This window comes from Paramisgurnus dabryanus, chromosome 14 (genome assembly GCF_030506205.2).
Source record: "Paramisgurnus dabryanus chromosome 14, PD_genome_1.1, whole genome shotgun sequence".
NCBI classification, from domain to species: Eukaryota; Metazoa; Chordata; class Actinopteri; order Cypriniformes; family Cobitidae; genus Paramisgurnus; species Paramisgurnus dabryanus.
In genome coordinates this window covers 30,625,073-30,652,970 of record NC_133350.1, presented here as the reverse complement: position 1 = coordinate 30,652,970, position 27,898 = coordinate 30,625,073, and the positions used below count along the sequence as shown (strand labels likewise).

At 43.8% G+C, this 27,898-nt stretch overlaps 17 non-coding genes across 17 annotated transcripts; all 17 read right to left on the bottom strand.

Annotated features, from left to right (window-relative positions):
* Positions 1 to 3,428: 3,428 nt before the first annotated feature.
* Positions 3,429 to 3,500, bottom strand: trnac-gca (transfer RNA cysteine (anticodon GCA)). Its single transcript has one exon. It is a non-coding gene; the product is annotated as a tRNA-Cys (tRNA).
* Positions 3,501 to 3,964: 464 nt separating this feature from the next.
* trnas-gcu (transfer RNA serine (anticodon GCU)) lies at positions 3,965 to 4,046 on the bottom strand. The gene has a single exon. It is a non-coding gene; the product is annotated as a tRNA-Ser (tRNA).
* Positions 4,047 to 4,840: 794 nt separating this feature from the next.
* trnav-cac (transfer RNA valine (anticodon CAC)) lies at positions 4,841 to 4,913 on the bottom strand. Its single transcript has one exon. It is a non-coding gene; the product is annotated as a tRNA-Val (tRNA).
* An 826-nt stretch (positions 4,914 to 5,739) lies between these two features.
* trnac-gca (transfer RNA cysteine (anticodon GCA)) lies at positions 5,740 to 5,811 on the bottom strand. Its single transcript has one exon. It is a non-coding gene; the product is annotated as a tRNA-Cys (tRNA).
* Positions 5,812 to 6,275: 464 nt separating this feature from the next.
* Positions 6,276 to 6,357, bottom strand: trnas-gcu (transfer RNA serine (anticodon GCU)). Its single transcript has one exon. It is a non-coding gene; the product is annotated as a tRNA-Ser (tRNA).
* A 794-nt stretch (positions 6,358 to 7,151) lies between these two features.
* Positions 7,152 to 7,224, bottom strand: trnav-cac (transfer RNA valine (anticodon CAC)). Its single transcript has one exon. It is a non-coding gene; the product is annotated as a tRNA-Val (tRNA).
* Positions 7,225 to 9,062: 1,838 nt separating this feature from the next.
* On the bottom strand, positions 9,063 to 9,134 carry trnac-gca (transfer RNA cysteine (anticodon GCA)). Its single transcript has one exon. It is a non-coding gene; the product is annotated as a tRNA-Cys (tRNA).
* A 464-nt stretch (positions 9,135 to 9,598) lies between these two features.
* trnas-gcu (transfer RNA serine (anticodon GCU)) lies at positions 9,599 to 9,680 on the bottom strand. The gene has a single exon. It is a non-coding gene; the product is annotated as a tRNA-Ser (tRNA).
* A 794-nt stretch (positions 9,681 to 10,474) lies between these two features.
* On the bottom strand, positions 10,475 to 10,547 carry trnav-uac (transfer RNA valine (anticodon UAC)). The gene has a single exon. It is a non-coding gene; the product is annotated as a tRNA-Val (tRNA).
* An 826-nt stretch (positions 10,548 to 11,373) lies between these two features.
* Positions 11,374 to 11,445, bottom strand: trnac-gca (transfer RNA cysteine (anticodon GCA)). Its single transcript has one exon. It is a non-coding gene; the product is annotated as a tRNA-Cys (tRNA).
* Positions 11,446 to 11,909: 464 nt separating this feature from the next.
* Positions 11,910 to 11,991, bottom strand: trnas-gcu (transfer RNA serine (anticodon GCU)). The gene has a single exon. It is a non-coding gene; the product is annotated as a tRNA-Ser (tRNA).
* Positions 11,992 to 13,681: 1,690 nt separating this feature from the next.
* trnac-gca (transfer RNA cysteine (anticodon GCA)) lies at positions 13,682 to 13,753 on the bottom strand. Its single transcript has one exon. It is a non-coding gene; the product is annotated as a tRNA-Cys (tRNA).
* Positions 13,754 to 15,346: 1,593 nt separating this feature from the next.
* trnas-gcu (transfer RNA serine (anticodon GCU)) lies at positions 15,347 to 15,428 on the bottom strand. Its single transcript has one exon. It is a non-coding gene; the product is annotated as a tRNA-Ser (tRNA).
* Positions 15,429 to 16,222: 794 nt separating this feature from the next.
* Positions 16,223 to 16,295, bottom strand: trnav-cac (transfer RNA valine (anticodon CAC)). Its single transcript has one exon. It is a non-coding gene; the product is annotated as a tRNA-Val (tRNA).
* Positions 16,296 to 17,121: 826 nt separating this feature from the next.
* Positions 17,122 to 17,193, bottom strand: trnac-gca (transfer RNA cysteine (anticodon GCA)). The gene has a single exon. It is a non-coding gene; the product is annotated as a tRNA-Cys (tRNA).
* Positions 17,194 to 19,895: 2,702 nt separating this feature from the next.
* Positions 19,896 to 19,977, bottom strand: trnas-gcu (transfer RNA serine (anticodon GCU)). The gene has a single exon. It is a non-coding gene; the product is annotated as a tRNA-Ser (tRNA).
* A 1,690-nt stretch (positions 19,978 to 21,667) lies between these two features.
* On the bottom strand, positions 21,668 to 21,739 carry trnac-gca (transfer RNA cysteine (anticodon GCA)). Its single transcript has one exon. It is a non-coding gene; the product is annotated as a tRNA-Cys (tRNA).
* Positions 21,740 to 27,898: the final 6,159 nt, after the last annotated feature.

The following is a 27,898-nucleotide window of genomic DNA, read 5'->3' as shown; positions in this document are numbered from 1 at the left end:
GTGAGGTGTTTTAATTGGCACAAAACTGACTGCCTACAATTTTTTGACATAGTATGGGCATAGATAATGAGTATTACACTTCATATTTACTGATGAATGTTGGAATGATTGTTTAACAACAGCTGTGACATTTAAATACACATTTCTGTCGTGCTTTCAGGGATTGCTGTGCAGCATTTAGAGTGCCAGAACTTCAGGCAAGCGAACACCTGAACTGGAAAGCTTGGAAGACTAGAGATGCCATTATTGCTGAGGGTGCTTCTGGTGACTTTCGAAACACATGTGCGTCAAGGTGTCACTTTAATCAACACATCATAATCAAGCTGGAAGTTGATGTGACAGAGGGACATCACAGCAGGAGGGCTACCACTTCCACCAGACTCAGTGGATCACTGGCACACGTGTTTCCTCAGAGCTGTTTCAAACACAGGGGATGATTGGAGTGGCCCGCTGAAACGTCTGGTGGACCTAAAACCATTGGGTGTTAATCTCCCTGGTGTGTTTGACTCATCTCTTATTGCAGACATCAATACCGTGTCAAAGAGGGTGTTAGGCATGCCTAAGTATCCTGCTCTTCAGGTATCCAACAAATATTCTCAGGAGAGGTTTGAGTTTGTTGAACCTGGATGTCGTCCTGTTGTGCTTTATTGGAGAAAGCACAGGAACAAGACAGATCTGCCTTTGCATCCAGCTAAGCGTAGCCCAAGCCCACTGCCCAGGCTGGAGACCTTTCTGCTGATCTTGTTGTGCCATCAAGTCATGATGAGCCAGGGTCAGGTAAATATTTTAAGAAAGAAAAACATGCGCTGAAGTTATCATGCACTCACTGCCTTTAAAATAAAACTCTTAATGCTATTTTATTCTTGTAGGATCCATTACCACCATTGATGTGCCCTTGCTGTCCTCATATCATTGTGCTGATGTAGAGCTGCAGTCAAAACCAGGTAAATATATGACAAATGAACAGCATGAAATGTGTTTATTCTCTGTACATAACACTAAACACTTGCTACAATTATAACAGGTTGTTGATGAAAGTGCTATTATTCTTGTAGAATCCATTGACGTGCTGCCTGTGCCATCGGTGTCATTGCCTTAAAGTGCCTGCATAGAGCCTCAGACAGAGATAGGTATATATTTTAAAGTACACACTGTTTTACCAAATGCTATTATAATTTATTCAGGACAAACAGATTAATGTTTCTATTTTCCTTGCTGTAGAAACCACACATATTCCCCTGCTGCCCGTAGTGGCCTCACCTGCAAAGGCCCGTACCTGACTTGTGAAGACTGGTGGGAGGGTGTTTGTTCTAGACCACAAACGATGGACATCCCCAATGAAGGAGGCCATTGACAAATTGCTTAACAAACATCATGAGAAGAAGGACATCCTTAAGCTTGTGGATCAGCAGTATGCAGCAATGGTTCAAAACTCCTGCACTGATCCAAACACCATGCTCCATCTAACAACTAAACTACACATTTCACAATATATTAAGCACTAAGCCAAACGACTGAACACCAGTTCTTTTTTAAACACCAGTGATGAGAAACTTAATCAGAGACAGCACCTCTGACACTCCCTGACAGAGGGGAGGGAGACCACCAGTGTGCCAGTGGTAACAATAAACTCTGCCATTCCAAACCCACCTGCACCTGCTCTGACCACACCAATTACTCAAGAGTCCACCGAGAAAGTAGTTGAGGGTATTATGGAGAGAAAAAGCAGACAAAGATGTGTCTTGCCTGTGGACAGCCAAAGTCTCACTATGATAGAGATGTCTTCTCTATTAAATTTTTTATCAGCAAGCCCCTGTTGGGTATTTTTACTGCTCTACAAAGGTGTTTAAAGCTTATAGCATTGAGGGACTAACAAATCCTAGACATTTTGCAAAAACAAAATGAGTAACATTCCCTTGGCAAGACATTTTGCTTGTGTGTGTACTTTTATTGAAAGGGTTAATAAAACAAAACATTCTTTGAAACATGTCTTGGTTTGTATAGTGTGTCTGTTTGCTATTTCTATCTTATATTGACATTACTTCACTTAACAGTTATTTTATCTGTATAGAGTTATTAAAATAGTCAAACAACAGTTAAATAAAAATAACTAAACCAGTTTAATTTAGGAAACAAATAAAGAAGTTGTTCATAAAAACTTAGTTTTTTAATTACAATTGCCCACCTGTTGTAATGATTTAATATTTATATACATGTACTCCTTATAGGTTTGTTGTTAATGCACATTTGATAAAATCTATATCATAATGTCAACATTTTCTACTGACACAACACACAAATGCAGAAAAAATAGCACATTTTAGAGATAAGTTAATGTTATAATTTCAAATTCTTATATTATGTGTCTATTATGCTTAAACTGCACACAAACGTGCAAAACAATAGTGCCTTGTGTGGGCTTCGAACCCCGGTCCAAGCCAAAATAAAAAAAAGGTGAAAAATATGATTGGTTGTGACATCATTCCAGCACCTGGGACAGCAGCAGAAAAGCTTCAATTTGATTGGCTGTCACTGCATTACAACTATTCACGGCTGGCCCCCGCGTGTGAGGCGAACGTGATAACCACTACACTACAGAAACCTACACGCTGTGGTACTTGGTTGTATAAACGGATTTTGCCACATATTTTGCGATCGCTTGAAGGAACCGCACAAACTGTATGAGAAAGGCGGCGCATTTCCCAGGAATGCATGGATGCTGATTCTGAAACTGGCAAACAGCCACACACTTCTTAGTTCGGGTATCTCACCGATTTGTTTCAGACGTGAAGTGTGAGCAGTCAAGTCGCAGCTCTGCGATCTGACCGAATTGTGCAGGTATCTCCAAACCTGCTTCTGGTCGGCTACCTTCCTGCAGACTTCAGTTTCAACACACCTCCAACACACCTCTCTGTAATTATCAAGCAATCCTGAAAACCTTGATAAGCTGCTTCAACTATGTTTCATTGGGGTTGGAGCTAAAATCTGCAGGGCGGAAGCTCACCAGGAGCAGGGTCGGAGACCCCTGGTAGAGTGTGAGCATGCAATTCGTGAGCTTTGGCTTCACGTCGCATGGGATTTACTCGTTAAGTGTAGGTTGGCATTTAGCCACGACTGTGCTGAAATGGCACAGTGTATGCTCGTCTTTAGCGTAGTACAGGGGTCGGCAACGCCGGTCCAGAAGTGCTGCAGTCCTGGAGATTTTACTTCCAACCCTGATTAAACCTCATCCACCTGTAGTTCTCAGGTGACCCTTTAGACCTTGGTTAGCCTGTTCATGTGTGCTTGATTTGAGCTGGAGCTAAACTCTGCAGGACTGCTGCACTCCAGGACCGACGTTTGCCTACCCCTATGTTAAAAGGATCCAGGATGAACTTTGAGTCAGAAATATTAGCGCGCCAAAAGACGGACATACAGGCGTATAGCCAAGGGGGCACCCGGATTTGAACCGGGGACCTCTTGATCTGCAGTCAAATGCTCTACCACTGAGCTATACCCCCTCACAGAAGAAAAGTGGCTGAAGAATTGAAAAAGCATCATGTGTTATACTTCACCACAGTTAAAGCTGTCGTGATAATGTCCAAGTGAACCGTTAGACTGCCCTATTTGCGTTTAAACGCTTTAGCACTGACCTATAGAAATTGTGCTAGAGAAAACGCATGTTTTTAACCATTCCGCTAATGTTATTCAGTTGTTATGATTACTGTTTTGTTCCTCTTTCATCAAACATCAACAAAGGAACCACTCAACCCTGTCTTTACCACTTTCTAGACAGTTGGCACAAAGCATGGACTTTAGAGTCTGAAAACACTCAAGTGTCCGCCAGAGACTCTGGCGAGTAAGCACTTCAAAACTGGTGAAAAGAAAACACACTGATTTCTCTACTCCTAGAGGTGTGGGAAACAACGTAACCATCGGCAATGTGGCATGTTAAAGACAGTTCAGCTTCACAACGACAGACAGACGACGAGGATGGGATTCGAACCCACGCGTGCAGAGCACAATGGATTAGCAGTCCATCGCCTTAACCACTCGGCCACCTCGTCACGTGAAACTTTGTCGGAACCCCTGCGGTTGGGCATTGTGCGATTCCTAAATTACCAGCAAGTACGTAGTAGTGTGAATCAAATAGTTTCCGTTGTTGATTTAATTAAACGTTACCTTTTTGAAAGTGTTCATTTTGGCCTAACGGAAGGTAAACGCCTGAAGAGAACTGTGCATGAGCAATCCATCGCCTTAGACATGTTTAGAGATATTATCAAGGATTGACCTTTATTCTTTTTCAAAATTGTTTTCAACGGATTTCAACATGAAACAGACAAAAAACAAACGAGACATTCAAGACTTTATGTAAAGGGAACAAGAGGTTTTCATTGGCTTCTCTACACAGCCAACTGGCTGGGTAATGTTGACTAAACCTCAGTACACTTTCCTGTCTTACGTTCAACTAACACTAACAGACGATCAGGTTTAAAATAACGTGCATAAAACTGATGTAACTGTTGAGGTACTTAAATCAACATGACCAAAACCCTGTCATATCTCTAACAAAGTGTTTATTTCAGTCGAACCGAGGACTTTTTGTGATAACCACATCACCACAGAAACCTGTTCGTGTGGATTCTTTGGTTATTTTGATAGATTTAGCCACACATTTTCTCTCTGTGCAACACTCCCCAAAGGGGCAATGCTTTTCGCCCACTTGCGAACTGTCCACCTTTCAAGCGTGAAGCGAATGTGACGGGCGGAACTGTGTGTAACCTTAAAAGTGCTTCATGACACAAGGAGTAACGTGTCTCAAGAGAGGCTTTTAACTCGCAGCGTATCAAAAGGAACGCGCTGTTTCTGCCCGGTTTCGAACCGAGGACCTTTCGCGTGTGAGGCGAACGTGATAACCACTACACTACAGAAACCTACACGCTGTGGTACTTGGTTGTATAAACGGATTTTGCCACATATTTTGCGATCGCTTGAAGGAACCGCACAAACTGTATGAGAAAGGCGGCGCATTTCCCAGGAATGCATGGATGCTGATTCTGAAACTGGCAAACAGCCACACACTTCTTAGTTCGGGTATCTCACCGATTTGTTTCAGACGTGAAGTGTGAGCAGTCAAGTCGCAGCTCTGCGATCTGACCGAATTGTGCAGGTATCTCCAAACCTGCTTCTGGTCGGCTACCTTCCTGCAGACTTCAGTTTCAACACACCTCCAACACACCTCTCTGTAATTATCAAGCAATCCTGAAAACCTTGATAAGCTGCTTCAACTATGTTTCATTGGGGTTGGAGCTAAAATCTGCAGGGCGGAAGCTCACCAGGAGCAGGGTCGGAGACCCCTGGTAGAGTGTGAGCATGCAATTCGTGAGCTTTGGCTTCACGTCGCATGGGATTTACTCGTTAAGTGTAGGTTGGCATTTAGCCACGACTGTGCTGAAATGGCACAGTGTATGCTCGTCTTTAGCGTAGTACAGGGGTCGGCAACGCCGGTCCAGAAGTGCTGCAGTCCTGGAGATTTTACTTCCAACCCTGATTAAACCTCATCCACCTGTAGTTCTCAGGTGACCCTTTAGACCTTGGTTAGCCTGTTCATGTGTGCTTGATTTGAGCTGGAGCTAAACTCTGCAGGACTGCTGCACTCCAGGACCGACGTTTGCCTACCCCTATGTTAAAAGGATCCAGGATGAACTTTGAGTCAGAAATATTAGCGCGCCAAAAGACGGACATACAGGCGTATAGCCAAGGGGGCACCCGGATTTGAACCGGGGACCTCTTGATCTGCAGTCAAATGCTCTACCACTGAGCTATACCCCCTCACAGAAGAAAAGTGGCTGAAGAATTGAAAAAGCATCATGTGTTATACTTCACCACAGTTAAAGCTGTCGTGATAATGTCCAAGTGAACCGTTAGACTGCCCTATTTGCGTTTAAACGCTTTAGCACTGACCTATAGAAATTGTGCTAGAGAAAACGCATGTTTTTAACCATTCCGCTAATGTTATTCAGTTGTTATGATTACTGTTTTGTTCCTCTTTCATCAAACATCAACAAAGGAACCACTCAACCCTGTCTTTACCACTTTCTAGACAGTTGGCACAAAGCATGGACTTTAGAGTCTGAAAACACTCAAGTGTCCGCCAGAGACTCTGGCGAGTAAGCACTTCAAAACTGGTGAAAAGAAAACACACTGATTTCTCTACTCCTAGAGGTGTGGGAAACAACGTAACCATCGGCAATGTGGCATGTTAAAGACAGTTCAGCTTCACAACGACAGACAGACGACGAGGATGGGATTCGAACCCACGCGTGCAGAGCACAATGGATTAGCAGTCCATCGCCTTAACCACTCGGCCACCTCGTCACGTGAAACTTTGTCGGAACCCCTGCGGTTGGGCATTGTGCGATTCCTAAATTACCAGCAAGTACGTAGTAGTGTGAATCAAATAGTTTCCGTTGTTGATTTAATTAAACGTTACCTTTTTGAAAGTGTTCATTTTGGCCTAACGGAAGGTAAACGCCTGAAGAGAACTGTGCATGAGCAATCCATCGCCTTAGACATGTTTAGAGATATTATCAAGGATTGACCTTTATTCTTTTTCAAAATTGTTTTCAACGGATTTCAACATGAAACAGACAAAAAACAAACGAGACATTCAAGACTTTATGTAAAGGGAACAAGAGGTTTTCATTGGCTTCTCTACACAGCCAACTGGCTGGGTAATGTTGACTAAACCTCAGTACACTTTCCTGTCTTACGTTCAACTAACACTAACAGACGATCAGGTTTAAAATAACGTGCATAAAACTGATGTAACTGTTGAGGTACTTAAATCAACATGACCAAAACCCTGTCATATCTCTAACAAAGTGTTTATTTCAGTCGAACCGAGGACTTTTTGTGATAACCACATCACCACAGAAACCTGTTCGTGTGGATTCTTTGGTTATTTTGATAGATTTAGCCACACATTTTCTCTCTGTGCAACACTCCCCAAAGGGGCAATGCTTTTCGCCCACTTGCGAACTGTCCACCTTTCAAGCGTGAAGCGAATGTGACGGGCGGAACTGTGTGTAACCTTAAAAGTGCTTCATGACACAAGGAGTAACGTGTCTCAAGAGAGGCTTTTAACTCGCAGCGTATCAAAAGGAACGCGCTGTTTCTGCCCGGTTTCGAACCGAGGACCTTTCGTGTGTGAGGCGAACGTGATAACCACTACACTACAGAAACCTACACGCTGTGGTACTTGGTTGTATAAACGGATTTTGCCACATATTTTGCGATCGCTTGAAGGAACCGCACAAACTGTATGAGAAAGGCGGCGCATTTCCCAGGAATGCATGGATGCTGATTCTGAAACTGGCAAACAGCCACACACTTCTTAGTTCGGGTATCTCACCGATTTGTTTCAGACGTGAAGTGTGAGCAGTCAAGTCGCAGCTCTGCGATCTGACCGAATTGTGCAGGTATCTCCAAACCTGCTTCTGGTCGGCTACCTTCCTGCAGACTTCAGTTTCAACACACCTCCAACACACCTCTCTGTAATTATCAAGCAATCCTGAAAACCTTGATAAGCTGCTTCAACTATGTTTCATTGGGGTTGGAGCTAAAATCTGCAGGGCGGAAGCTCACCAGGAGCAGGGTCGGAGACCCCTGGTAGAGTGTGAGCATGCAATTCGTGAGCTTTGGCTTCACGTCGCATGGGATTTACTCGTTAAGTGTAGGTTGGCATTTAGCCACGACTGTGCTGAAATGGCACAGTGTATGCTCGTCTTTAGCGTAGTACAGGGGTCGGCAACGCCGGTCCAGAAGTGCTGCAGTCCTGGGGCCTCATTTATCAAACGTGCGTACGCACAGAAGTGTGCGTAAAGTGTGCGTAGGAACAGTTTTACGCAAAGTGTGGAATTTATCAAATTGCACTTATACGTAGAAATGTGTGTAAATATACGCACACCTCTGAGTATGCGTACGCAGAGCATCTAGTGGTAGAATAGCGATACTACATAGGACCCTGTTCCAGTGAGTAAAGAAGTGTCTATTTTTTATCCACAAGCAGGTGTTAAAAATTATCAATGTCAGTATGGTAACAGCAAATAAGTATAATGATTTATTTGTGATATGTATCTGTGAAAGCTCTACATGTGATTTGTATAAATTAAGTCTCCGACAAATGCTTGACACAGCGCAATGGATTAGCTTGCGTTATTGGAAGACTTGGCAAATAATCCATTCCGCCGGTAGCGCGTTTTCAAAGATCGCGGCAATGATGCTGGTTATATATGCTGCTGTCCAAGGTGGAAAGTTGTCTGTCCTCCTCCAGTTGCACTCGTTTCACGTCGGTGTGCTGTGACGCGTTTTTTTTTTGCTGTTAATTCAATGTCAACCCACTTTTTTTATTTCTGGAAGTGTTTTCTGCTCATATTCAACGGAATTAAACTCACTGGTAACATGTTCACATGTAGATTTGTTTTCTTTTGTTAGTCATTCCTCCCGCACTAACTAAACCAAACAGGATGTGTTATTAGGATTTAACCTCATCCACCAGTAACTCAATTTCTGTGGGAAAAAGCACAACCACGTGACTTAAAACGGGAGGTGTTGTCACCATATATGGTTCATCGGAGGCGTTTCGGAATGCAAATGACCATGAACGTGCACGAGCATGGTGCTTAAGAACAAGTGGGATTTATCATCAAGGATTACTTACTGATGTGCGTACAACCCGGTGCGCACGTTTGATAAATCCCGATTTTTTTGTACTTAGACACATTCTAAATTTCATTCGTAGGTACAAATATAGAACATTTTCTACGCACTGTTGATAAATGAGGCCCCTGGAGATTTTACTTCCAACCCTGATTAAACCTCATCCACCTGTAGTTCTCAGGTGACCCTTTAGACCTTGGTTAGCCTGTTCATGTGTGCTTGAATTGAGCTGGAGCTAAACTCTGCAGGACTGCTGCACTCCAGGACCGACGTTTGCCTACCCCTATGTTAAAAGGATCCAGGATGAACTTTGAGTCAGAAATATTAGCGCGCCAAACGACGGACATACAGGCGTATAGCCAAGGGGGCACCCGGATTTGAACCGGGGACCTCTTGATCTGCAGTCAAATGCTCTACCACTGAGCTATACCCCCTCACAGAAGACACGTGGCTGAAGAATTGAAAAAGCATCATGTGTTATACTTCACCACAGTTAAAGCTGTCGTGATAATGTCCAAGTGAACCGTTAGACTGCCCTATTTGCGTTTAAACGCTTTAGCACTGACCTATAGAAATTTTGCTAGAGAAAACGTATGTTTTTAACCATTCCGCTAATGTTATTCAGTTGTTATGATTACTGTTTTGTTCCTCTTTCATCAAACATCAACAAAGGAACCACTCAACCCTGTCTTTACCACTTTCTAGACAGTTGGCACAAAGCATGGACTTTAGAGTCTGAAAACACTCAAGTGTCCACCAGAGACTCTGGCGAGTAAGCACTTCAAAACTGGTGAAAAGAAAACACACTGATTTCTCTACTCCTAGAGGTGTGGGAAACAACGTAACCATCGGCAACGTGGCATGTTAAAGACAGTTCAGCTTCACAACGACAGACGGACGACGAGGATGGGATTCGAACCGACGCGTGCAGAGCACAATGGATTAGCAGTCCATCGCCTTAACCACTCGGCCACCTCGTCACGTGAAACTTTGTCGGAACCCCTGCGGTTGGGCATTGTGCGATTCCTAAATTACCAGCAAGTACGTAGTAGTGTGAATCAAATAGTTTCCGTTGTTGATTTAATTAAACGTTACCTTTTTGAAAGTGTTCATTTTGGCCTAACGGAAGGTAAACGCCTGAAGAGAACTGTGCATGAGCAATCCATCGCCTTAGACATGTTTAGAGATATTATCAAGGATTGACCTTTATTCTTTTTCAAAATTGTTTTCAACGGATTTCAACATGAAACAGACAAAAAACAAACGAGACATTCAAGACTTTATGTAAAGGGAACAAGAGGTTTTCATTGGCTTCTCTACACAGCCAACTGGCTGGGTAATGTTGACTAAACCTCAGTACACTTTCCTGTCTTACGTTCAACTAACACTAACAGACGATCAGGTTTAAAATAACGTGCATAAAACTGATGTAACTGTTGAGGTACTTAAATCAACATGACCAAAACCCTGTCATATCTCTAACAAAGTGTTTATTTCAGTCGAACCGAGGACTTTTTGTGATAACCACATCACCACAGAAACCTGTTCGTGTGGATTCTTTGGTTATTTTGATAGATTTAGCCACACATTTTCTCTCTGTGCAACACTCCCCAAAGGGGCAATGCTTTTCGCCCACTTGCGAACTGGCCACCTTTCAAGCGTGAAGCGAATGTGACGGGCGGAACTGTGTGTAACCTTAAAAGTGCTTCATGACACAAGGAGTAACGTGTCTCAAGAGAGGCTTTTAACTCGCAGCGTATCAAAAGGAACGCGCTGTTTCTGCCCGGTTTCGAACCGAGGACCTTTCGCGTGTAAGGCGAACGTGATAACCACTACACTACAGAAACCTACACGCTGTGGTACTTGGTTGTATAAACGGATTTTGCCACATATTTTGCGATCGCTTGAAGGAACCGCACAAACTGTATGAGAAAGGCGGCGCATTTCCCAGGAATGCATGGATGCTGATTCTGAAACTGGCAAACAGCCACACACTTCTTAGTTCGGGTATCTCACCGATTTGTTTCAGACGTGAAGTGTGAGCAGTCAAGTCGCAGCTCTGCGATCTGACCGAATTGTGCAGGTATCTCCAAACCTGCTTCTGGTCGGCTACCTTCCTGCAGACTTCAGTTTCAACACACCTCCAACACACCTCTCTGTAATTATCAAGCAATCCTGAAAACCTTGATAAGCTGCTTCAACTATGTTTCATTGGGGTTGGAGCTAAAATCTGCAGGGCGGAAGCTCACCAGGAGCAGGGTCGGAGACCCCTGGTAGAGTGTGAGCATGCAATTCGTGAGCTTTGGCTTCACGTCGCATGGGATTTACTCGTTAAGTGTAGGTTGGCATTTAGCCACGACTGTGCTGAAATGGCACAGTGTATGCTCGTCTTTAGCGTAGTACAGGGGTCGGCAACGCCGGTCCAGAAGTGCTGCAGTCCTGGAGATTTTACTTCCAACCCTGATTAAACCTCATCCACCTGTAGTTCTCAGGTGACCCTTTAGACCTTGGTTAGCCTGTTCATGTGTGCTTGATTTGAGCTGGAGCTAAACTCTGCAAGACTGCTGCACTCCAGGACCGACGTTTGCCTACCCCTATGTTAAAAGGATCCAGGATGAACTTTGAGTCAGAAATATTAGCGCGCCAAAAGACGGACATACAGGCGTATAGCCAAGGGGGCACCCGGATTTGAACCGGGGACCTCTTGATCTGCAGTCAAATGCTCTACCACTGAGCTATACCCCCTTACAGAAGAAAAGTGGCTGAAGAATTGAAAAAGCATCATGTGTTATACTTCACCACAGTTAAAGCTGTCGTGATAATGTCCAAGTGAACCGTTAGACTGCCCTATTTACGTTTAAACGCTTTAGCAGTGACCTATAGAAATTGTGCTAGAGAAAACGCATGTTTTTAACCATTCCGCTAATGTTATTCAGTTGTTATGATTACTGTTTTGTTCCTCTTTCATCAAACATCAACAAAGGAACCACTCAACCCTGTCTTTACCACTTTCTAGACAGTTGGCACAAAGCATGGACTTTAGAGTCTGAAAACACTCAAGTGTCCGCCAGAGACTCTGGCGAGTAAGCACTTCAAAACTGGTGAAAAGAAAACACACTGATTTCTCTACTCCTAGAGGTGTGGGAAACAACGTAACCATCGGCAATGTGGCATGTTAAAGACAGTTCAGCTTCACAACGACAGACGGACGACGAGGATGGGATTCGAACCGACGCGTGCAGAGCACAATGGATTAGCAGTCCATCGCCTTAACCACTCGGCCACCTCGTCACGTGAAACTTTGTCGGAACCCCTGCGGTTGGGCATTGTGCGATTCCTAAATTACCAGCAAGTACGTAGTAGTGTGAATCAAATAGTTTCCGTTGTTGATTTAATTAAACGTTACCTTTTTGAAAGTGTTCATTTTGGCCTAACGGAAGGTAAACGCCTGAAGAGAACTGTGCATGAGCAATCCATCGCCTTAGACATGTTTAGAGATATTATCAAGGATTGACCTTTATTCTTTTTCAAAATTGTTTTCAACGGATTTCAACATGAAACAGACAAAAAACAAACGAGACATTCAAGACTTTATGTAAAGGGAACAAGAGGTTTTCATTGGCTTCTCTACACAGCCAACTGGCTGGGTAATGTTGACTAAACCTCAGTACACTTTCCTGTCTTACGTTCAACTAACACTAACAGACGATCAGGTTTAAAATAACGTGCATAAAACTGATGTAACTGTTGAGGTACTTAAATCAACATGACCAAAACCCTGTCATATCTCTAACAAAGTGTTTATTTCAGTCGAACCGAGGACTTTTTGTGATAACCACATCACCACAGAAACCTGTTCGTGTGGATTCTTTGGTTATTTTGATAGATTTAGCCACACATTTTCTCTCTGTGCAACACTCCCCAAAGGGGCAATGCTTTTCGCCCACTTGCGAACTGGCCACCTTTCAAGCGTGAAGCGAATGTGACGGGCGGAACTGTGTGTAACCTTAAAAGTGCTTCATGACACAAGGAGTAACGTGTCTCAAGAGAGGCTTTTAACTCGCAGCGTATCAAAAGGAACGCGCTGTTTCTGCCCGGTTTCGAACCGAGGACCTTTCGCGTGTGAACGCGTGATAACCACTACACTACAGAAACCTACACGCTGTGGTACTTGGTTGTATAAACGGATTTTGCCACATATTTTGCGATCGCTTGAAGGAACCGCACAAACTGTATGAGAAAGGCGGCGCATTTCCCAGGAATGCATGGATGCTGATTCTGAAACTGGCAAACAGCCACACACTTCTTAGTTCGGGTATCTCACCGATTTGTTTCAGACGTGAAGTGTGAGCAGTCAAGTCGCAGCTCTGCGATCTGACCGAATTGTGCAGGTATCTCCAAACCTGCTTCTGGTCGGCTACCTTCCTGCAGACTTCAGTTTCAACACACCTCCAACACACCTCTCTGTAATTATCAAGCAATCCTGAAAACCTTGATAAGCTGCTTCAACTATGTTTCATTGGGGTTGGAGCTAAAATCTGCAGGGCGGAAGCTCACCAGGAGCAGGGTCGGAGACCCCTGGTAGAGTGTGAGCATGCAATTCGTGAGCTTTGGCTTCACGTCGCATGGGATTTACTCGTTAAGTGTAGGTTGGCATTTAGCCACGACTGTGCTGAAATGGCACAGTGTATGCTCGTCTTTAGCGTAGTACAGGGGTCGGCAACGCCGGTCCAGAAGTGCTGCAGTCCTGGAGATTTTACTTCCAACCCTGATTAAACCTCATCCACCTGTAGTTCTCAGGTGACCCTTTAGACCTTGGTTAGCCTGTTCATGTGTGCTTGATTTGAGCTGGAGCTAAACTCTGCAGGACTGCTGCACTCCAGGACCGACGTTTGCCTACCCCTATGTTAAAAGGATCCAGGATGAACTTTGAGTCAGAAATATTAGCGCGCCAAAAGACGGACATACAGGCGTATAGCCAAGGGGGCACCCGGATTTGAACCGGGGACCTCTTGATCTGCAGTCAAATGCTCTACCACTGAGCTATACCCCCTCACAGAAGAAAAGTGGCTGAAGAATTGAAAAAGCATCATGTGTTATACTTCACCACAGTTAAAGCTGTCGTGATAATGTCCAAGTGAACCGTTAGACTGCCCTATTTGCGTTTAAACGCTTTAGCACTGACCTATAGAAATTGTGCTAGAGAAAACGCATGTTTTTAACCATTCCGCTAATGTTATTCAGTTGTTATGATTACTGTTTTGTTCCTCTTTCATCAAACATCAACAAAGGAACCACTCAACCCTGTCTTTACCACTTTCTAGACAGTTGGCACAAAGCATGGACTTTAGAGTCTGAAAACACTCAAGTGTCCGCCAGAGACTCTGGCGAGTAAGCACTTCAAAACTGGTGAAAAGAAAACACACTGATTTCTCTACTCCTAGAGGTGTGGGAAACAACGTAACCATCGGCAAGGGCGTAGGTTTGATTCTGGCATTGGTGGGGACATAAATAAAATGGTCGCATTGCAAAAACTGTTTATCACCGTTTACTTGACATAAACAACAGACAACTCAGTATGCACTTTACTCAGTGACATCTGACTCGCCACCCCCGGTGCCATCCCAAATTTAATGTACTAAAATAAACAATAACAATTCGTTATGTCCTAGAGCCTAATAAACAGTAACTGTTTAAGTCTTGTCAAAAAAAAATCATATTGTAACATATATGAATCCATATTTACTTTATAACAATGAAGAATATGCAATTAATATTTCATTCTTAATTTAATTTTGCCAAAAAAATCCCAGTGTTGAAGTTGGTATGTGTATCATGCTGTTTCCTGTTTTTACCATGTTGGGGTTATTTTCTTTCATGGATTAGGGACCCCCTAAATAACCTTGCTACCCCATTTATAAAAGGTTGACAAAAGTTTGCAACTCGTCAGGTTAACATGGGATTGTCGTGTATTGTTGAAAACACTGTCCTTGAATCATTATGTGACACAACTTGTTCCGTATTTTGTGCATGAAACAGTTACAGTGGGTATAATAATACTTTCTTCCTCACTTACCTGTAGCCCGAATAATCACGCGCGTCTTGTTGAGTGAACTTTGACGCGTTGTACAAAGTGAAACCATCCTATCACACGTAGCGAGTAAAGACAAGCCCATAAAGTGATGTGATTTAAAGCGGCGGGACTCAAGAAATGCTAATCCAATCATATTAGCAATGTGAGTAGAGAGGCGGGACTAAAGAAATGCAAAGCCAATCATATTACCGATGTGAGTTACGGAGGCGGGCATTGCAAAGAACGAAAGCTGTTAACCGTTTGTGTACCACATAGAGCGTCATTTTTACAGAACGGGATTGCAAAAGATTTTTAATCTCATTTAAATGATTCCTGAAAAAATATATAATTAAAAAAGGAAAGTAAAAAATAGAAAACACAAGAATAAGACGGACATTAGTGGTTATATATAAATACAGATTAATTGTTTGGTCGAAATTATTGCTAGGGACAATTCAGTCTTCCCTGAATATTGCTAGGGACATGTCCCTAGCGTCCCACCCTAAATCTACGCCCATGACCATCGGCAATGTGGCATGTTAAAGACAGTTCAGCTTCACAACGACAGACAGACGACGAGGATGGGATTCGAACCCACGCGTGCAGAGCACAATGGATTAGCAGTCCATCGCCTTAACCACTCGGCCACCTCGTCACGTGAAACTTTGTCGGAACCCCTGCGGTTGGGCATTGTGCGATTCCTAAATTACCAGCAAGTACGTAGTAGTGTGAATCAAATAGTTTCCGTTGTTGATTTAATTAAACGTTACCTTTTTGAAAGTGTTCATTTTGGCCTAACGGAAGGTAAACGCCTGAAGAGAACTGTGCATGAGCAATCCATCGCCTTAGACATGTTTAGAGATATTATCAAGGATTGACCTTTATTCTTTTTCAAAATTGTTTTCAACGGATTTCAACATGAAACAGACAAAAAACAAACGAGACATTCAAGACTTTATGTAAAGGGAACAAGAGGTTTTCATTGGCTTCTCTACACAGCCAACTGGCTGGGTAATGTTGACTAAACCTCAGTACACTTTCCTGTCTTACGTTCAACTAACACTAACAGACGATCAGGTTTAAAATAACGTGCATAAAACTGATGTAACTGTTGAGGTACTTAAATCAACATGACCAAAACCCTGTCATATCTCTAACAAAGTGTTTATTTCAGTCGAACCGAGGACTTTTTGTGATAACCACATCACCACAGAAACCTGTTCGTGTGGATTCTTTGGTTATTTTGATAGATTTAGCCACACATTTTCTCTCTGTGCAACACTCCCCAAAGGGGCAATGCTTTTCGCCCACTTGCGAACTGTCCACCTTTCAAGCGTGAAGCGAATGTGACGGGCGGAACTGTGTGTAACCTTAAAAGTGCTTCATGACACAAGGAGTAACGTGTCTCAAGAGAGGCTTTTAACTCGCAGCGTATCAAAAGGAACGCGCTGTTTCTGCCCGGTTTCGAACCGAGGACCTTTCGCGTGTGAGGCGAACGTGATAACCACTACACTACAGAAACCTACACGCTGTGGTACTTGGTTGTATAAACGGATTTTGCCACATATTTTGCGATCGCTTGAAGGAACCGCACAAACTGTATGAGAAAGGCGGCGCATTTCCCAGGAATGCATGGATGCTGATTCTGAAACTGGCAAACAGCCACACACTTCTTAGTTCGGGTATCTCACCGATTTGTTTCAGACGTGAAGTGTGAGCAGTCAAGTCGCAGCTCTGCGATCTGACCGAATTGTGCAGGTATCTCCAAACCTGCTTCTGGTCGGCTACCTTCCTGCAGACTTCAGTTTCAACACACCTCCAACACACCTCTCTGTAATTATCAAGCAATCCTGAAAACCTTGATAAGCTGCTTCAACTATGTTTCATTGGGGTTGGAGCTAAAATCTGCAGGGCGGAAGCTCACCAGGAGCAGGGTCGGAGACCCCTGGTAGAGTGTGAGCATGCAATTCGTGAGCTTTGGCTTCACGTCGCATGGGATTTACTCGTTAAGTGTAGGTTGGCATTTAGCCACGACTGTGCTGAAATGGCACAGTGTATGCTCGTCTTTAGCGTAGTACAGGGGTCGGCAACGCCGGTCCAGAAGTGCTGCAGTCCTGGAGATTTTACTTCCAACCCTGATTAAACCTCATCCACCTGTAGTTCTCAGGTGACCCTTTAGACCTTGGTTAGCCTGTTCATGTGTGCTTGATTTGAGCTGGAGCTAAACTCTGCAGGACTGCTGCACTCCAGGACCGACGTTTGCCTACCCCTATGTTAAAAGGATCCAGGATGAACTTTGAGTCAGAAATATTAGCGCGCCAAAAGACGGACATACAGGCGTATAGCCAAGGGGGCACCCGGATTTGAACCGGGGACCTCTTGATCTGCAGTCAAATGCTCTACCACTGAGCTATACCCCCTCACAGAAGAAAAGTGGCTGAAGAATTGAAAAAGCATCATGTGTTATACTTCACCACAGTTAAAGCTGTCGTGATAATGTCCAAGTGAACCGTTAGACTGCCCTATTTGCGTTTAAACGCTTTAGCACTGACCTATAGAAATTGTGCTAGAGAAAACGCATGTTTTTAACCATTCCGCTAATGTTATTCAGTTGTTATGATTACTGTTTTGTTCCTCTTTCATCAAACATCAACAAAGGAACCACTCAACCCTGTCTTTACCACTTTCTAGACAGTTGGCACAAAGCATGGACTTTAGAGTCTGAAAACACTCAAGTGTCCGCCAGAGACTCTGGCGAGTAAGTGTCACAGGTAGGGGTGGACCCAGGTGTAAATAAGGTCACGCCCCTTTCTCCACCTCGAGGAGATTCCCAAAGCCACCCCAATGACCAGACACACAAGGTAAGCATAAAATTAAAATATACTTTATTAAATTACTTAAAAATATTAAATAGGGAAGGGGAAAAGGGAACTTAAAATAACGGCCCCTCTAGGCTCTCTTCACAGCTCGGCTTCTCAGGGTTCACGCTGGCTCTTTCTCTCTCTCTCTCCACAGATGACTGCTGGGACACAAAGGCACAATGAATCGGTTTTCCAATGGTTCTCTCACCTCTGCGCTGACTACAGCTTTGGGTAGGTATGGCTCTCTGCACAGTTCAGTATCTCAGTGCTCACGCTGGCTCTCTCTCTCTCCACAGAGGACTCTGCGCTGACTACAGCTTAGGGTAGGTATGGCTCTCTCTTCACAGTCCGATATCTCAGCGTTCACGCTGGCTCTTTCTCTCTCTCTCCACAGATGACTGCTGGGACATAAAGGCACAATGAATCGGTCTCCAATGGTTCTCTCACCTCTGCGCTGACTACCGCTTTGGGTAGGTATGGCTCTCTGCACAGCTCTCACAACACACTCCTCTTCCCCGTTGATTTGGCAGTTTTAACAGGTCGTATATTACTTTAACAGGGTGGCGGACTTACGGTAACTGGCTGCGCGATGCGTCAGCTAGACAGTGGTTTCCTATGTGACGCCGGGGGCCAAAACCCTCTCGGCGAGCTCGTTGGTCTACAGAGGGGCGAGAACGTCACGCCGGCACACCGGGTCGAGCGCTGCCCTTTCCTCGAGACCCGTTGGTCAATCGAAAACTGGACCGGGGCGCCCTTTCGTCGAGACCTCGGGGCGGCGGATCTCCTTCGCCTCCAACTCTGTGATGATAAAAGGACACAGGTAAGGTAGCAATATTATAGGTAATATCCACACACCGTCAATAGCACAGTTCTTCACCGCCACTCCTAAACTCAAGTCCGCCGAGCGTTTGGCTGGGAAAATACTTCGAGACGCCACTCTGAGATTTTAAGACTGGAACACACTCACAGCATATTTATATACAGGTCTTACTCTAGAACCGTTCTTCCTCTTCGTCGTCTCAAGAACGAGTGACTGGAGGCGGGGGTACGTCAGACAAGACAATAGCAATCTCACTGCAATACACAGCATTACACAGCACCACTTCAAGTGAAAATTTCTACATCCAAGACTCACCCACCACGCTCAGTGCTTACAATAGACGCCCGTCTTCCTTCACCTCACTCTGGACGAAGAATATGGAGATGGTAACTTGGCCTAGTGCTTGTTTTCGTCACTGGAGCTGTTTCAGCACAAAGACCCTTTGGCTCACCCACCGCGCTGGTTCAGGGGTAGGGCCACCCGCTCTCTTCCAAAAACACTCAAAGAGATATACAGGTCAAATATATGTACAACACATCCATAAAGAGACTCCGTTACTCACAGCTGCTGTACTTTCTTCGTCCCACGCTCCCCAGGGTTTATCTCACACTGCTAGGACTCTAGATGCATAGACAAAATGGCTTTCAGCCACCAACACCACTTTTCCACAATCGTATACTCACAATGGTGCGTCTTTCCTTCCTTCGTTGCTTTCATCCAAAGTCAGTATTCGTTTAATTCTTCTACCTATAAGGTCTTCGGTATCTTCCTCAATGTAAGGCTATAATCCAAACGAGAGAGAGAGCAAATACAACAATCCAAAACCGCATACCCGGTGAGCCCAACTCAGCACTACGATACACACCACCAACAGGAATAATAAGCGATTTCGGGGTGCTCCTTTCAAAAGATCCACCGCTTGCCTTCCTTTCACCCTCTGTGACTCTGTCCTCTTTCCGCCCGCTTCAGCGGTCGCCGGATCAACAGAGCTTCGGGCTCTTCAAAAGGTGCGTGTCTTTGTCTGCCTTTGGCAAAGGAGCTTCCCCGTGTCACTCGCCTCTCGTGTCTGAGTCTCTCGTGTGATCTCTAAACTGTGGTTTAAACTGCCCTGAAATACTCTCCTGAGTGTTGCCATCGTCCAATCACCCGGCGCTCCTCTTAATGACTCTCAGCTGTATGTAATTTGGCCGATTACAGCGTTCGCGACGCTACCGGATGTCCGGTGTTTTCTCTTACCGGTCCGGGCGGAAACATCCGGGCGGAACCAAAACTTTCCAAATTTTTGGTTCCGCCTAAAAGATCGTCACCTTGTGACATAAGCACTTCAAAACTGGTGAAAAGAAAACACACTGATTTCTCTACTCCTAGAGGTGTGGGAAACAACGTAACCATCGGCAATGTGGCATGTTAAAGACAGTTCAGCTTCACAACGACAGACAGACGACGAGGATTGGATTCGAACCCACGCGTGCAGAGCACAATGGATTAGCAGTCCATCGCCTTAACCACTCGGCCACCTCGTCACGTGAAACTTTGTCGGAACCCCTGCGGTTGGGCATTGTGCGATTCCTAAATTACCAGCAAGTACGTAGTAGTGTGAATCAAATAGTTTCCGTTGTTGATTTAATTAAACGTTACCTTTTTGAAAGTGTTCATTTTGGCCTAACGGAAGGTAAACGCCTGAAGAGAACTGTGCATGAGCAATCCATCGCCTTAGACATGTTTAGAGATATTATCAAGGATTGACCTTTATTCTTTTTCAAAATTGTTTTCAACGGATTTCAACATGAAACAGACAAAAAACAAACGAGACATTCAAGACTTTATGTAAAGGGAACAAGAGGTTTTCATTGGCTTCTCTACACAGCCAACTGGCTGGGTAATGTTGACTAAACCTCAGTACACTTTCCTGTCTTACGTTCAACTAACACTAACAGACGATCAGGTTTAAAATAACGTGCATAAAACTGATGTAACTGTTGAGGTACTTAAATCAACATGACCAAAACCCTGTCATATCTCTAACAAAGTGTTTATTTCAGTCGAACCGAGGACTTTTTGTGATAACCACATCACCACAGAAACCTGTTCGTGTGGATTCTTTGGTTATTTTGATAGATTTAGCCACACATTTTCTCTCTGTGCAACACTCCCCAAAGGGGCAATGCTTTTCGCCCACTTGCGAACTGGCCACCTTTCAAGCGTGAAGCGAATGTGACGGGCGGAACTGTGTGTAACCTTAAAAGTGCTTCATGACACAAGGAGTAACGTGTCTCAAGAGAGGCTTTTAACTCGCAGCGTATCAAAAGGAACGCGCTGTTTCTGCCCGGTTTCGAACCGAGGACCTTTCGCGTGTGAACGCGTGATAACCACTACACTACAGAAACCTACACGCTGTGGTACTTGGTTGTATAAACGGATTTTGCCACATATTTTGCGATCGCTTGAAGGAACCGCACAAACTGTATGAGAAAGGCGGCGCATTTCCCAGGAATGCATGGATGCTGATTCTGAAACTGGCAAACAGCCACACACTTCTTAGTTCGGGTATCTCACCGATTTGTTTCAGACGTGAAGTGTGAGCAGTCAAGTCGCAGCTCTGCGATCTGACCGAATTGTGCAGGTATCTCCAAACCTGCTTCTGGTCGGCTACCTTCCTGCAGACTTCAGTTTCAACACACCTCCAACACACCTCTCTGTAATTATCAAGCAATCCTGAAAACCTTGATAAGCTGCTTCAACTATGTTTCATTGGGGTTGGAGCTAAAATCTGCAGGGCGGAAGCTCACCAGGAGCAGGGTCGGAGACCCCTGGTAGAGTGTGAGCATGCAATTCGTGAGCTTTGGCTTCACGTCGCATGGGATTTACTCGTTAAGTGTAGGTTGGCATTTAGCCACGACTGTGCTGAAATGGCACAGTGTATGCTCGTCTTTAGCGTAGTACAGGGGTCGGCAACGCCGGTCCAGAAGTGCTGCAGTCCTGGAGATTTTACTTCCAACCCTGATTAAACCTCATCCACCTGTAGTTCTCAGGTGACCCTTTAGACCTTGGTTAGCCTGTTCATGTGTGCTTGATTTGAGCTGGAGCTAAACTCTGCAGGACTGCTGCACTCCAGGACCGACGTTTGCCTACCCCTATGTTAAAAGGATCCAGGATGAACTTTGAGTCAGAAATATTAGCGCGCCAAAAGACGGACATACAGGCGTATAGCCAAGGGGGCACCCGGATTTGAACCGGGGACCTCTTGATCTGCAGTCAAATGCTCTACCACTGAGCTATACCCCCTCACAGAAGAAAAGTGGCTGAAGAATTGAAAAAGCATCATGTGTTATACTTCACCACAGTTAAAGCTGTCGTGATAATGTCCAAGTGAACCGTTAGACTGCCCTATTTGCGTTTAAACGCTTTAGCACTGACCTATAGAAATTGTGCTAGAGAAAACGCATGTTTTTAACCATTCCGCTAATGTTATTCAGTTGTTATGATTACTGTTTTGTTCCTCTTTCATCAAACATCAACAAAGGAACCACTCAACCCTGTCTTTACCACTTTCTAGACAGTTGGCACAAAGCATGGACTTTAGAGTCTGAAAACACTCAAGTGTCCGCCAGAGACTCTGGCGAGTAAGCACTTCAAAACTGGTGAAAAGAAAACACACTGATTTCTCTACTCCTAGAGGTGTGGGAAACAACGTAACCATCGGCAATGTGGCATGTTAAAGACAGTTCAGCTTCACAACGACAGACAGACGACGAGGATGGGATTCGAACCCACGCGTGCAGAGCACAATGGATTAGCAGTCCATCGCCTTAACCACTCGGCCAAAAAAGGGGCAAAATGGACTGCTTGTGGGGGGGAAGAAAAGAAAAGAGAGAGGAAAGAGGGGGGAAAGAGAGGGGAGAAAAGGAGAAAAAATGAAGAAAAACGTACACTATATCAATTTTCTATCCACTCTTTTATCTTCTCAACATTGTTTACACATAATTCTCCACTTTTTCAAGGTTTATCATCACTTTAATTTTCATGTCTCTTGCGGGATTCGAACCTATGCCTCACTGCAGAACACGACATCCAGGGGGCGGGGTTGGATTCAGATCCAGGGGCGGAGCTGGATCTCTTCCCACTGCATTTTGATTGGTCGGCAGTTTTACCACAAGACACGTCATACACGTGTGGTTGCGTTACCATTTCCCCATTGAGTTGTAACTAAATTAAGTTATTCTTTTGACAGAAAAACAAACTTTACTTATGACTACAAAAAAAGTAATGACTTTAAGATGAAATGTAAGTGTTTTTACTATGTTTTGAAGTAAAACATTTTGGGCACTACGAGTAATCTTACCACATGCAGTATAATACCTATGAATGTATACAGTATAAATTTGCAGAATTATTAACATATATATGGCATATAGTTATTTAGAAATTAATAAATTGAATGTTTATCTTGTATAGGGACTTTAAATTTGTTTTAACGCGTCTTTGATTACAGGCATTAGGAAACGGGTTTCCTAAACATGGTTTACGGTTTTTTTAACGTGCTAATAAAATATATCAAATAAATGTGTGTTTTTATGTGTAATAAGTGGGATAATGTACAGCCAAGCGGGTCGAAAATATATCCCTTCAGTGATATCACCCGGTCGGGAACGTATCCCTTACCTCCACTTACACTAACTGTGATCATTACTTAATAAATTATGATTAATTCTTGACTATATTATTAATCAAACGTACACTTAAACTGATAAGAGCAAACGTTGTTGCGGGCTGCAACAACGCAAATTTACTGGTTCATTTGGCGGAACAAAGTATATAAAGTGGGAGGAGTTGGATCTAGATCGAACCCCGCCCCCTGGATCTCTTGTTCAGCAGCGAGGACCGAGGACCATCTCTCTTCGCTTGTAGTCTCGTAGTGCATTCCGGAAGTACACATGCAATGCATTTTGGGTAATGTAGTACTATTTTAACACAGGAACTATTTTCCATATGAAACACCACAGTAATAACCCTGTGATTATGCAATTATGCACATAAATGCATTTAAAGCTAATTCTTTTGTAAGTAAACATATTTTGTGATGTAAACAAATCATTATTCAAATATTTAACTCAAAATGTCACATGCTACATTTACAGCTAAAACAGTATTAACAGTGTATAGCTTTAAATGTAAATAAATCCCACATCATGTTTCCCCTCCTTTTTTTTGAAAACACAATTATATGAGAGACTACATCTGTGCAACACAAGTGAATAAAACATATTATAAATTGAGCATTGAGTGTTGGGTTTTGTGAATAAATGTAAAATGATTCTGCAAGTAATTCTGGCTATAGTTTTAACAATTACATTCAATGGATGACATTCACTGTCCTGGTATTCAAGAGGAAATTACATTAAAACGTCAAGGCTGTTCTTGGCTCCATAAAATTCCTAAACTTAATGGTAACAGACATACAAACGACATAGAGAGATACAAGTAATAGTGACAGCAACTATACACTCTTTCTCCAGACACCCAGGGTCAGTCCCCTTCAGCTGGGTGTGTCCAGTCCTTTTATTTTTGTCCTGGCCACACACCTTACAGGTGTAGTTGTACTTTTCCTTTGTCAGCCTCTTCTGTGCCGGTTCCCCCACTGACACTAGCTCCTCATCAGAAATTGCTATGAATTGATTAAATATGGCTTAAAAACAGATACAAATAGGATTGGTATGAATAATAATGCTTTGTTATGATAATTATGAGTGCGGGTATATCTAGTAATAATTATGAGAAAAGTAGAAAATGCAGATTAAATGATGTCATAAATTATTTTTTAATTAAATACTGATTGGGCCAACAGTTGCACACTCTTGCCAGGATTTGCACCTGGAGTCTCCCACCCAAAGGATGGACGTGTTGCTATTACACCACAAGAGTTGTGTTTTTATTTTTTTTTTTTTTTTTTTGGAAATAGTTGCATCAGCAACTAATATTTTTTTCCATAATTTTTTTTTTCCATTTGCAACAGCAAATGGTTTGAACAGTGATTGTGAAATATTAAAATAAATAAAAAATATGATTAATAAAAGTATAAATAAAAAAGAATGAATTTCTTATATTTACAAAGAGCTTCTCCACTCCTCAAGGGTCTGTCCAGATGCAGGGCAGTACCATTTGCCTCGTACCTGTGAGTGTCCAGTTTGCTTTGATTTAGGCTGACCACACAGCTTACACTCATAGTGATAGCTCTCTTTTGCCTTTCTGACCTTTGGGGGCTCACCTTTCCTCACTCTCTCCTGGTTTTCAAGTTCTGCCCTGCGTAACCGCCATTCACGCTGGCGATTAAAGGGATCTAGTGCTTGGTGAGGGAGCCTAGGTTGGTCAGGACAGAAAGAGGTGGATGACCAGCCCTGGGTGGATGCTGAGGGTGGTGGTTGGGTGGCAGGCCAGCCCTGGGAGGACGCTGAGGGTGGTGGTTGGGTGGCAGGCCAGCCCTGGGAGGACGCTGAGGGTGGTGGTTGGGTGGCAGGCCAGCCCTGGGAGGACGCTGAGGATGGTGGTTGGGTGGCAGGCCAGCCCTGGGAGGATGCTGAGGGTGGTGGTTGGGTGGCAGGCCAGCCCTGGGAGGATGCTGAGGGTGGTGGTTGGGTGGCAGGCCAGCCCTGGGAGGATGCTGAGGGTGTTGGTTCGGTGGCAGGCCAGCCCTGGGAGAGTGCTGAGGGTGGTGGTTCGTTGGCAGGCCAGCCCTGGGTGGATGTTGAGGGTGGTGGGTGGGTTGCAGACCAGTCCTGGTTGGAGGACCAGCCCTGTGTCAATGCTGAGGGTGGTGGGTGGATTGCAGACAAGCCCTGGTTGGAGGACCAGCCCTGGGTGGATGCTGAGGGTGGTGGGTAGGTTGCAGACCAGCCCTGGGAGGATGCTGATTGTGGTGGTTGGGTGGCAGGCCAGCCCTGGGAGGATGCTGAGGGTGGTGGGTTGGTGGTAGACCAGCCCTGGATGGATGCTGAGGCTTGTGGGTGGGGGGCAGACCAGCCCTGGGTGGATGCTGAGGGTGGTGGTTGGGTGGCAGACCAGCCCTGGGAGGATGCTGAGGGTTGTGGGTGGGTGGAGGACCAAACATGAGAGTGTGCCAGGGGCGCCTGGTAGGAAGACCAGCTCTGGTACTGTGTTGGGGATGGCTGGTTGGCAGAGGACCAGCCCTCCGTACTGATGTTTTGAGAAGAAGCAGCATCGTGTTGGGCAATACTTGCTTCTTCCCCACCACTGTGTGGAATAGCAGGTGTTCTGGAACTGTTTCGCCTGCGGATTTTTGCCTCACCCTCACGGTTTTCAGGCTCCTGGAACTCCAAAGGAGTGTGTCCATGCTGAACTGGCTGTGATGGTAGGTCACGAACCTCCAGGAGGGATTCTTTAGCCACGGCAATCTGCCGTGGAAGCCGCACGCCCTGAAGTAAAGAACCCTGTTCTGATGTCTTAGAGCAATCTTGCAGCCTGCAGAGACAGAAAACAAAACACACAAGAGTAAATTTTTCAGTGTGTTAATATTTAAAATTTTTGTTCAAATACGCAATTTAATCAATTTATGAAGATATTAAAGATTAACTCACCAGTTGGACACTGTGGTGTTGTTAATATTAACCAGTACGAGGTCAGTCCTGTTCATGATCTCTTGGCAGTACTCAACTAGCTGCTTGATGTGTGAGTAGGTCATTACAATGGACTGGGGTATGGCAAATCTCCTCCCTTTATTGTCCTTTGGCCTATTTCTGGGTTGCTTGTACTCTTTGTACAACTTGAGAGCAACACATTCAGAAATTCGGTTCTTGTCTGGTCTGTGAGCAGCCTGACCATGGACCATGAACAATCTGCAAATAGATGACCAGATCACATAGTGCTTATTATATATGCATGTTAACATATTGACATAACTATGAAGAGTTTGGTTTCAAAACGCGATAAACGCCATTTTAAAAATAAAATAAAAGTTACTGCCAAAAACAGTATTGTATCAGGTCAGTATTAAAAAGTAAATTCTTAATTTTACACACAATCCAATAACTGTCGTGTTATTCTGTCATCTTTTCTCCCTTTTTCCCAAAATGCGATAAACACCAGTCCCCCTTTTCTGCAGAATGCAATAAATCCGCTCAACAAATCACAGCGCACCATTCCACGCAGTGCAAAGAAACAATGGCGGTGCGTTGAATACACACATAATCCTAGTTTTCCTCATCTACTTTGTACTTCGTGATCAACAAACAAACAAAAACAAAATAATACTTTTGATGGCACTGATAAACCTGTGGTGGTTTTCTGAGACGGGGAAGAAACATAAGCCACTCGAATGGTCTGACTAGTTGCTAAACTGCTCTCTTGAACAAATGTCTCGTCGAAAATAACAAATGTTTTGGTTTCCTAGGTAATCTATGTGTTGCTTGTTATATAAATAAACTACATTTAAAGAACTTTGTTGTAATTTATTCTTAGCGGAGTTTACCGGAAGTTACGTGCGGACTAGGGCTGTTGAAACGAATTTCAGTAATCGAATATAATTCGAATATTAAAAAAAATAATACTAATCGAATGTTAAAACTACTATTCGAATGGGATTTAAAAAAAAATTTATTAAAAAATATTTTTTATGTGTTCACTATCTAACGCATTTATGCTGTTAAATACAGCTAGCTACCTCGACCCGCATTTCCATCGGCTAATTCATTTGAAACAAGACCAGCAGCAGGAGGTACGTGAGAAAGAGAAAGCGGAGCTGATAGCGGTTGCGGAGGAAGGTTATGAGGAAGACGAGAACGAAGCAGCCAAGGTGAAGAGGACAGTGTCAGGAGAAAACCGCTCTCAGTGCTATGGACGACCGTTTTGGGAATGTCTTTAATGCTAATTTGTTTGGATAAGTTTGTCTTTTCGACCAGTAACAAAATACTTGTTCAAGATCACACTTCCTCTAAGGTGTGTTTAAATGAAAAAAGAATAGTGAAATTGGAGGCCAGGGGATGTGTGTGCTGTGTGTAAGTATTGTATAACTAATGATGCGATCTACGCAGCCCTCATACGTGAACAAAGAGAACTGCGTTGATAATGAAATTTTTCATTAAAGTTGACAACTTTGTTAATTTTGTGTCTAAGCTTAGTCATTAATTAGCAAGAAAGATATCACCTGTTATCAAATAATTACATGTTTATTAGTAATACTGCAATGTCTTCTAGTGGACATAATTTAAAACAAGTCAACTATACGAGCTCATAGTGGCATTGGCAATGCATAAGCCCATTTTTACAACGTGTGTAGATAGGTATAGTAAATATTAATTAGTCAAATTTGAGCATTAAATAATCGATTATAAATCGAATTTAAAAAAAAAAATTATGAATGAAATTCGAATGGGATAATAGAGGAAGATTGACAGCCCTAGTGTGGACCACGGCACCCGCTTGTTTATGTTG